We start from the raw sequence: 11,635 nt of genomic DNA, 5'->3' as shown, positions 1-11,635 counted from the left end.
TATTTTTTTTCCTTGAGCAGACTTCTTATTTGTGCACCATTGTGGCCACGGTCTTGCATATACGTCACGGTTCTGTTTCATGGGTTTCCTATAGAACTCGCGTGATCCATTGTTTAAGAGGAAGCTTTAGCTCGGGCCTATCTTCAATGCCGAAATCTCAAATACACCTAAAATGCAGGAATGATTTTATGAGAAAATCGCTGACACGATTTGAATGAAATGTGTTGCATTAAGAGGGAAAATTAAATTGCAGAGACTGCAGCAAATAGAATTTTCGTTTATAAATGTGTAATGTTTTCAAAGAATCGCAGGATGTTCGTAAATTTGAAAAAAAAATAGAAGCATGAAGTTTCCAAATCCGCAACTCAGCCATTAAAAACAAATATGGCATTTCTATAAACTGCACCCGTTGGAGCATCAAAAGCGAACAATTTTTTTTGCTATACTTTAAAACTTACGTGAATTTGTTATAATGTTTGGAAGGGTTTTGCAAATGCAACATTCACAACATAGTGGTATATTTCAGGATGGTGTATGATATATTTTTGCTATCCGCTTCGGATGTATTATTAGGTGCAGTTTACAGAATTCCGATATCATTTTAGCTGCTGAGGTACATAGCTCTATAAGTCAAGTTTTCTTTTTCGAAATTTGGCAATTCTTTAAAATATGACGTAAGAAAAGTAGACAGCCTATAATAAAATATCCCTTTCTGCAATCACTACACTTTAACTTTTTTTTTCTAAATTCAACATAACTAATCAGATTTGGTGCATTGGTTGCTCTGAGAAACAACTTGCCGATTTCGCATGTATTTCGATAGTAGCCCCAAAGCTCAATGTTCCCCCTAAGTTCGAGCTTGAATAATATACTTGTTGGGAAGATACGTTTGTAAAGTGTGATCGTGGCCTAATGAGCTAGAGCACCGGCGTACTGAGCTCAACGGCCGAGGATATGTTTGCAAAGCGTCTTGGGAAGGAATAGGAGAAAAGAAAGGGAGAAGGCTGGTATGTTATGCATAAGCGTGTCTGGTTGGCTAAAGATTACTAGATGCTTTGGTCGTCATACCACCTCAGGTTCCATCAGCATAATTTCTATTTCAATCCGCTAGTATTGTGAAATTATTGTCAATCATTCGAGATTACAACACCGGCGTCATGGCATTACATTGCGTCACAATTATTTATCGCCATCACTTCAGAATCATCTCATTGTTGTCATGCCGTCGTCCTTGTATGCCTTCGTCCTTCTATCGACATCATTCCTACCTCATAATTCCATCGTCGTCACTGCATGCACCGTCGGCCTGCGGTCCTTGTTCTACCATCGTGAGGTAACATTGGCGAGCGATGGTCATAACAAAGCGGGTCAATCAGGGAGACAGTGCATGGCCGCATATAGCCGAATCACTTGAACCATCAGGTGAAACACTACGGATTCTAAATAAAGGTGCCTTAGCTAACACGGTGTGTTGCTTCTTGCTCGCTAGATTGTGTGAATGTTAATCGCATTAACTTCGATACTCATCTTAACATAGGTTCTGCAGGAATTCTTTCGTCTTCGCGACACTAACGAACTCTTGTCTACATGTTCCCAGCCTATTAACACCTCGAATTCCTAGAGGTGATCGTGCTCAGGCATGTGATGGACGACCCGAAGTTTGATGGAGGTAGCGGTATGATTTCGACAGCGGCGCCGCCAATCGACAAGGGGAAACACATTTGGATGGGTGGGAATAGCGGCGCAAGGCACACTTCAAGAGTTGCTAGGCATCACAGATTCGAATCAACCTGACAAAGAGTTAGAAATATATATGCATTGCAGTCGCGCTAAAGAAATGGAAAACTATTGGATTGGTGTGTGATTCGCTGCAAAACATTCATTAGACTGTCTCAGGTATCCGAGCTATCCTTAGCGGGAATCAATGAGATGAGTTTCGATAGAGCTCGTTGCATTTTTCAAGAGCGGAAGACGTGCCTAGAGGCAGACTCGACTGCAATATTTTGTTGCTGCACAAAAATATCTAGATTTTCGGCGCGATCATTTTAAAGGAAAAACAAAAATTAAATAAGTTTAAGAATTACTTAGAGTACCTCGATAAAATTGTAGCAAATAAATTCTGAAACGTTCATTTGCAACTTTTTTGTATCTTAAGGCACAGGGCAACTTACTACTGGTTTCCATTAATTTTCTTTGTTATATATTCAAGCGAGTTGAATATTCTGCCGTAAGTTAATTCACAATTAGCCCAACTAATTAAACTGAGACTTTCAAGTGTATATTGTTCTTAGACAAATGCTTTACGTCTACGCGGATGCTGCAAAATTTCTCACATTGGGGAGGGGAATATGAAAAACAAAATAGAAATGCAGAGCATTTTATTGCCACAGCAAATTTTCATTTGTAATGCTATTTCCACAATTTAAGTGGCTCGACCCTCGTGTTCGCAGCCTTGTAAATGTTTTTGAAAGCACTGGGTGCGTTGTCTGCGAATTTACGTGAATAAGCAAGCAGATCATAATTTAATCTGGGCGGAGAAAAAAAAAGAAGGAAAGCCTACGTTGTAGATGCACTGTACTGAAACACAATTAGACAGAGTCTAAATTTGCATATATTTCTAAACAAGGATGCCTAAATTGTCGATTAAAAAATTGACATAATTTTAATGAAGCCGAATAAATCAATAAAAATGGCATGTTCCGTGTGAAAATATGATGAGCGTTAGCCTTCTCGGTCAACAATTTCTGTTTAATGAAAAAAAAAAAGCTTCTTGTGTATTATCGTATTCCTGAAAACCAGTAACCAGCGTATCTAAATTTACATTGGCGCCAAAATTATTGGCTCGAGTTCCATCACTGTATCCGAATGACTATATCAGATTCAAAAGTGAGATTAAATGGCGGGCCGTGGCGTGTGCGGTAGTGTTCACCTATGCCTTTGCTATAGTATGTTGCCGCACTCTTTAAAGCAAGAGCAGGGTGATCAACCGATGTGCTTTTCTACAACTTCATCCCTAAATGTAAGCCGGGGTTCTGCCACTCCCGGTGGTTGTTAGCCTGATCCCTCCCTATTTTCTTAACTGTTGATTGTGTGGTTTGTTTTCATACCAAATATTCACAATATTCTGTGCGTGTTCGGCTAGTAATGAAATTTTATTTCTCTCACAGTTAAGTTATCAAGTAACCAGCAAGAAGGGATGCAGGGCAAAAACCTGCTTTGATGCAGCTTGAAGACTGCCCGGCGGCCGTTGGTCACATGACAGTATCTTCACAATAATCGAGAACTCGAGCTAGCTTCGTATAGGCAAAAAGGCTAATGGGTCCAACAGAACCGGGCCGGCCAAAGTATGGTACTTTCGGGCTCGGGTCAGGCCCGGACTTGAAAAACCGGCCCGTGCAGTGCTCTACTTCAGATAGTCTGATCAGCAGATTCTCATACCGTCACGTAGTAGTGACGTTGAAGTAAACAGTCGTAAAACTGTGTATGGCGAAACTCATTCTTTATTGGGCGAACATGTACCCACAAAATCAAGCTACACTTGAAGCACAACGAAAGCGGCGAATACTGTCGGCGATCGTCGAAATCTGATCAGCGGCGATCAGCTTTTATACATGAGTCATTGAAGGCCCCAGAATAATCCCTGGTACGCACATGTCTTCCCGAAAGTTCTAGATACTTCGCGTCGCTCATACAATCAAATTACATGAGCGTCGGTGACAAGCGACAACGGATAGAAGCATCGATAACGTTCGAGAAACTTCAGATACATGCAGGCGCGTCCTGTGCCTAGCGATAACGTTTAACATTTGTTAGCTGGTGAAAAGCGGTCGCCGGTGAAAGATAAACATGTATACGTGTCATTACCCTTCCCTTAAAAAGCATCGTCCCGCTGCTATAAAAAGAAAGCGAAAACAAAACCACGCATACAGAGAGAGAGAGAGAGACAGAGAGAGAGAAAAAAAAACAACAAACAATAACAAAGTAACAAAGTACAAAAGTTCTTTAGCGGGCGTAGAAAGGCTTAAGACGCACCACGTAGATGACTTCAGGTCGAGCCCGGCGCCGCTGTGCGAAATGCCGTCTGGCACGACCTCATAGTCCAGTGCGCCAATACGTCGGATTATCTTATATGGTCCGAAATAGCGACGAAACAGTTTCTCGCTAAGTCCTCGTCGGCGTATCAGAGTCCAGACCCAAACACGGTCGCCGGGCTGGTACGCGACGTAGCGTCGTCGAAGATTGTAGCGTCGGCTGTGGGTCCTCTGCTGGTTTTTGATGCACAGGCGGGCGAGCTGTCGACCTTTTTCGGTATGCTGCAAATAGGTGGCAACGTCGAGATTTTCTGTGTAGGTGACGTCCGGTAGCATAGCATCAAGCGTCGTTGCCTGGTTCCTTCCGTAGACCAGGTTGAACGGCGCCACGTGCGTCGTTTCTTGCACGGCCGTGTTGTATGCGAAGTTCACGTGCGGAAGAATGGCATCCCACGTCTTGTGTTCGACGTCGACGCACATTGCCAGCATGTCGGCGATGGTCTTATTTAGGCGCTCGGTGAGGCCATTCGTCAGCGGGTGGTAGGCGGTGGTCCGGCGATGATGTGGCTGTATCGCAGGATGGCTTGAGTAAGTTCTGCCGTAAAGGCTGTACCTCTGTCGGTGATAAGGACTTCTGCGGCACCGTGACGCAATCGGGCTACCTCGGCGGCGCTGCCTTTGGGCAAGGCTTTTGTTTTGGCGTAGCGGGTGAGGTAGTCCGTAGCTACGACGATCCATTTATTCCCAGACGTCGACGTCGGAAAAGGCCCCAGTAAGTCCATCCCGATCAGCTGGAACGGTCGGCGAGGTGGCTCGATCGGCTGTAGAAGTCCGGCTGGCCTTGACGGCGGTATTTTGCGTCGCTGACAGTCTCGGCATGTCCTTACGTAATGGGCGACTTCGGCAGAGAGGCGAGGACAGTAGCATTTTTCTTGTATCCTCGCGAGCGTGCGGGAAAACCCGAGGTGTCCAGCCGTTGGGTCGTCATAGAGAGCTTGCAGAACCTCTGGACGCAATGCTGAGGGTACCACGAGGAGGTAGTTGGCTCGGAGAGGCGAGAAGTTTGTTTTTAAGAGAATGTCGTTTTGCAAGAAAAACGACGCTAATCCTCGCCTGATCCCCTTGGGCACAATGACGGTCTTGCCTTCCAGGTAGTCTACAAGGCTCCTTAGTTCCGGGTCAGCTGACTGTTGTTGGGTCCCAAGAAAGTGTCGTCATCCTGGTCGTCCTTTGGCGGCGGTTCGACGGGGGCGCGAGACAAGTAGACAAGGACTGATGGGTCCCGACAAAGTGTCGTCATCCTGGTCGTCCTGTGGCGGCGGTTCGACGGGGGCACGAGACAAGCAGTCAGCGTCAGAGTGCTTTCGCTCTGACTTGTAAACACCCGCCGTGGTTGCTCAGTGGCTATGGTGTTGGGCTGCTGAGCACGAGGTCGCGGGATCGAATCCCGGCCACGGCGGCCGCATTTCGATGGGGGCGAAATGCGAAAACACCCGTGTACTTAGATTTAGGTGCACGTTAAAGAACCCCAGGAGGTCTAAATTTCCGGAGTCCCCCACTACGGCGTGCCTCATAATCGGAACTGGTTTTGGCACGTAAAACCCCATAATTTTTTGACTTGTAAACGACGGTGATGTCGAATGCTTGAAGTTTCAGACTCCATCGTGCGAGGCGACCTGAAGGATCCTTCAAGTTAGCTAGCCAACACAAGGCTAGCTAACAAGGCTAGCTAGCCAACACAAGGCATGGTGGTCGCTCACAACTTTGAAGGGCCTGCCATAGAGGTAGGGACGAAACTTTGATGTAGCCCAGATGATGGCGAGGCATTCCTTTTCGGTTGTGGAATAATTTGTTTCCGCCTTCGACAGCGACCGGCTAGCGTAACTTACAACCCTTTCTAGTCCGTCAGTCCTCTGCACAAGCACAGCGCTGAGTCCTACACTGATTGCGTCGGTGTGCACTTCGGTATCGGCTTTTTAGTCGAAATGTGCAAGTATTGGCGGCGATTGCAGGCGTCGCTTCAGTTCTTCAAGTGCTTCGATTTGCGGCGTCTCCCACTTGAACTCGACGTCGGCCTTCGTGAGGTACGTCAGTGGCTCAGCGATCCGTGAAAAATCCTTGACGAAGCGCCTGTAATAGGCGCGCAGTCCAAGGAATCTACGGACTGCCTTCGTGTCGGTGGGCGGAGGAAAGTCAGCGATGGCCGCAGTTTTCTGTGGGTCAGGGCACACTCCAGACTTGTTGATGACGTGGCCCAAAAACAAGAGCTCCTCGTATGCAAAGCGGCACTTTTCTGGCTTTAACGTGAGTCCGGAGGTCTTGATTACTTGAAGAACTGTTTCAAGGCGCCGGAGGTGTTCCTCGAAGCTTGAGGCAAACACATGTAACGACGTCGTCCAAATAGACAAGGCAAGTCTGCCACTTCAAGCCTGCCAGTACATTATCCATGACGCGTTGGAAAGTCGCGGGTGCCGAGCAAAGGCCAAACGGCATGACCTTGAACTCGAACAGTCCGTCTGGTGTTATAAATGCAGTCTTCTCCCAGTCCCTCTGGTCGACTTCGACTTGCCAGTAGCCGGTTTTGAGGTCCATTGGCGAAAAAGTTTGCGTTGTAGATTCGATCCAAGGCGTCGTCAATACGTGGGAGAGGGTATACGTCTGTCTTTTGTGATTTTATTGGGGTGACGATAATCGACGCAGAAACTTAGCGTTAAATCCTTATTCTTTACTAACACCATGGGGGACGCCCACGGACTCTTGGACGGCTGGATGATGTCGTCCCGTAGCATTTCGTCAACTTGTTGCCTTATGGCCTCGCGTTGGCGCGCCGCAACTCGGTACGGGCTCTGACGGAGTGGGCGGATATATTCGTCGGTTATGATGCGGTGCTTGGCGACAGGGGTTTGTCGAACTTTTGACGACGACGAGAAGCAGTCCTTGTATTGCAGGAGCAGAGCTTTTAGCTGTTATTTCTTATGATTGGGAATGTTCTGATTGACGTCGAAAGTTGGTTCAGATACTACAGTCGTCGTTGCAGGTGTACTAGAATCAGTGAAGGTGAAAGCACTGCTGGCTTGTACTATTTCGTCGATGTAGGCGACCATGGTGCCTTTGCTAATGTGCTTGTATTCGTGGCTGCAGCTCGTGAGCATCACTCTTGCTTTCCCTGCACGTAGCTCAGCTATGCCTCTAGCAACGCAAATTTCTCGGTCGTGCAGTAAGTGATGATCGCCCTTGATGACGCCCTCCATGTCTGCAGGCACTTCGGTACCGACGGAAATCCTTACGCTGGAGCGAGGCGGAACGGTGATTTGTTCTTCTAGCACATTCAAGGCATGGTAACTGATGTTTGTATCCGGTGGTATCGCATTGCGCGTTGAAAGCGTTATCGACTTGGACCTTAAGTCGATGACTGCACCGTGTTGGTTTAGAAAGTCCATGCCTAGGATAACATCCCTGGATCAGTGCTGCAGAATTACGAAACTCGCCGGGTAAGTGCGGTTGTTTACCGTAACTCGCGCTGTGCAGATTCCAGCCGGCGTTATTAGGTGTCCTCCCGCTGTCCGGATATCGGGTCCTTGACAGGCCGTTTTCACCTTCTTCAACTTGGCGGCGAACTCGCCACTGCAGACAGAATAGTCAGCTCCAGTGTCGACGAGAGCGGTGACATTATGACCATCGAATCGCACGTCTAGATTGGTAGACCATCGTCTGGCGTTACGGTTAAGTCGTGGCGTCGGATCACGGCTACGTCGACTTGCTCCGCTGCTGCTACGTCGCGTTGGTAGGTCTACTTTCGGCGGCGAAGTGTTGTCGTCAAGGCTCTTGCCAGGCGCTATATATATGCTGATACCTCGTCATGATGATTCGCGAATCTAGTTCGTCGGTGGCGGAGTATCTTCAGCATTGCGTCGTACAGCAACCGCACCTCCATCGGTTGCTGCCTTTAGTTTCCCGGGTAAGGGCTGGGAGATCGGCCCCGGGTTGGGCCGGCATACAGCCGGCGATGCGGCGAGATGTAGCGGCCTGGTGACGGCGAGCGTGAGGGTCGTCGTGGTTGCCACTGGGCTCTGGCGAGGTAGTCGGCGATGTCACGTGGCCACTCGCCAAGCTGTGGACGTGGCGCGTTGACGGCGAACCCTTGCAGGCCCACAAAACAAGCTACAATCGAAGCACAACGAAAGCGGCGAACACAGACGGCGAGCGTCGAAATCTGATCAGCGGCGAAACGCGTCGGGTTTTATACATGAGTCATCGAAGGTCCCAGAATAATCTTTCGCACCCGTGTGTCTTCCAAAAAGTTGTAGATGATTCCCATCGCTCATACAATCAGATTACATGAGCGCTGGTAACAAGAGACAACGGATAGAAGCATCGATAACGTTCGAGAGACTTCCGATACATGCAGGCGCATCCTGTGCCTAGCGATTACGTTGAACGTTTGTTAGCCGGTGAAAGATAAACATGTATACGTGTCAATATGATTATGAAAGATTGAGTAAAGCAGCTTAAGACGTAACCTGCTTCCCTGCTCAAGCAAAAAGATCCAGTCAAGTTATTTTTTCCTCTTGCACTTAGAAAGCGGTTGAATATCCCCAGGTCGAACAGTGTCGCGACGGACTGGACTTTTTCGAAAGCATTATTATGCAAAAAATTAATTGTTGGGCTTTACGTGCCAAAACCACGATCTGATTATGAGGCACGCCGGGGTGGGGAACTCCGGATTAATTTAGTCCACCTGGGGTTCTTTAACGCTCACCCAATGGAGCATTGATATGCACATCAGAAACCACATTCAACACAGAGCATGCCTACACCAACATTGGTAAAACTTGTTTTTTACGCTGCTCTTTTACGTTAATACTTGTGTGTTTTAAACTTTGTTGCAAGAAGTGAATGGCATGCCCTGCATTTCTAACTACGGTATTAACATGTTATGACCAAGAGCCATCCTCTGACAGCATAAGACCTAAATATTTCATTGGTGAATTATTTTTCTATTTCAACTGGCCACTTAACAAGTACTTATGTATGATTTTGTTACATTTTTCTAGTGAAGCTGCTACATAATTATTTAGGTTTAGGGGCATGCTATTAGTGACACACCATTTTTATACTCGCTTCAAGTCGGCCGCCAATAAAAACAATGACTCATTAGATGCCCTTGCACACAGTACACAATCATCCACAAAAATTGTATCCCGGCTCGATAATATCACACATATTGCTAATAAAAAAACCTTGCACTCGGCCGCGCAACGCTTGGAACTGCGAAGCTGTGTGATCGTAGCCCAGCGTTTCCCGGAAGTTCACGCGAACTTTTCATCTTATCAATCATGTAGATGATAATTTCTTTTCGTGCGTCTCGGATTTACGGCCGACACTGCGCGTTGCAGAGCGCAGCTTGCAACACCGACACCGCTTTCCAATGCCGACATCGCGTTCCAGGAGACCCGCTTCGTGAATGCGTCGCTCTCTCTCTCTCTGTCGCTCTCATAGCATGCAAAACCTCTTCACCTCGCTGAGCACGACCATACAAACGCGTCAGCTGTGGACGAATACGACGATGCTCGAACGCAACGCAGCCGTCGTGCAGCATGAACATGCGGCACGGGCCGTCGGTGCTGCCAGATTGCACTCCGGCGCTGATGGCCTGCAAGGACTCGTCGCGATGTTGTTCAGCGCGCATGTCGCACATGTCAGTGAAAGACAACACGCAGGTCTCCAGATCATGTGCAATAGGATCAGGAGGATCCACGGGATGACGAGAGAGGCAGTCAGCGTCCTTGTGCAGACGTCCAGACTTGTAGATGACAATAAAAGAAAATTCCTGGAGCCGCAAAGCCCCGCGACCAAGCCGTCCTGTCGGGTCCCGGAGGGAAGACAGCCAGCAGAGGGCATGGTAGTCTGTAATGACCGAAAACGTGCGGCCGTACAAATATGGCCGGAACATGGCGACAGCCCACACTAAAGCCAAGCACTCACCCTCGGTGATGGAGTAATTCCTCTCAGAAAGTGACAGCAGGCGGCGGGCGTAAGGTATCACGCACTCGGTACCATTCTGTTGCTGGGAGAGAGCAGCACCGATGCCGTGGCCGCTGGCATCAGTGTGGACTTCGGTCGGTGCAGATGGGTCAAAGTGGGCAAGTATGGGAGGGGTGGTGAGAAAGCCGATGAGAGCGGCGAACGCGTGAGCCTGCTCCGGGCCCCATGAGAAAGGCGTGTTCTTCTTTAGAAGATCTGTGAAAGGGCGAGCAATGTCGGCGAAGTTTTTGACGAAACGGCGAAAGTAAGAACACAGGCCGACGAAGCAGCGCACGTCAGAAGCAGAACGAGGCACAGGAAAACTGCGAACGGCGCGAACTTTATCCGGATCTGGTTGTACACCGGTTGCATTAACGAGATGTCCCAACACGGTTATCTGACGGCGCCCGAATTGACATTTCGTAGAGTTCAGCTGAAGGCCGGCTTTTCGGAAGACCGCAAGAATTGCAGCGAGTCGCGTAAGGTGGCTGCTGAACGTGGGAGAAAAAACAATAACGTCGTCAAGATAACAGACAGGTGGTCCATTTGTAGCCTCGCAGAAGAGAGTCCATCATTCGTTCAAATGTCGCAGGAGCATTGCATAGGCCAAAGGGAATTACTTTGAACTGATATAAACCATCAGGTGTTATGAAGGCAGTCTTCTCAAGGTCCACTTAATCAACAGAAATCTGCCAGCAGTCGGATCGAAGATCAATGGACGAGAAGTATGTAACTCCGTGCAAGCAGTCCAAGGCGTCATCGATGCATGGTAATGGGTAGACGTCCTTTCGCATGATCTTCTTTAAATGGCGATGGTCGACGCAAAAACGCCAGGTACCATCCTTTTTCTTCACGAGGATGACTGGCAAAGCCCAAGGACTGGCTGATGATTCGATGACCCGCTTTGCGGAGCATTTTGTCCACTTCTGATTGCATTACTCTACGTTCAGCATGTGATACACGATAGGGACGCCGAAGAATAGGATTCATGTCTCCAATGTTTATACGGTGGTGAACAACAGATGTTTGGCCGAAAGGGCGGTCGCCAAAATCAAAGGTGTCACTGTACGATTCGAGCAGGAGACGGAGGTCCTTCGCCTGAGCAGAGGTGAGGTCAGTTGCAATCATTTTGGCGAAGTCATCCATGAAAGAATCAGAGCTGTGAGCTGCAATTAGTGCTAATAATCGACTCTCGGCATCCATACTCTCAATGTCAAATTCGGACGTACAAGAAACGCTGGCCAAGAACATGCCAGCCAGAAGCACTTGAGGGCACAGGCTGAAGTTCAGAAGCGGGAGAACGACGTCATTATTCGTAACCGTGATCAGCTTATGCGGAACCGCAACGTTTCGGTTCAAAAGCACGTCGACGATGGGGCGAAGCACATATTCACCGTCCAGGAACCTGTGGCGTGAGGTCAAAGCGACGTAAGTGACTGCCTCGGGTGGACAGACGCACATCTTGAAGCGAGCACAGGCGCGGTGCTTGGAGCATCGGCGAGTGAGGCAGTTCCAATGAAGGACGCCGGCTGCGAGTCGATGAGAGCATAATGGTTGGATAAAAAGTCCAACCCAAGGAT

Source organism: Dermacentor silvarum, chromosome 2, assembly GCF_013339745.2.
Source record: "Dermacentor silvarum isolate Dsil-2018 chromosome 2, BIME_Dsil_1.4, whole genome shotgun sequence".
Classification (NCBI taxonomy): Eukaryota; Metazoa; Arthropoda; class Arachnida; order Ixodida; family Ixodidae; genus Dermacentor; species Dermacentor silvarum.
Note: the sequence above shows the minus strand (reverse complement) of the source record.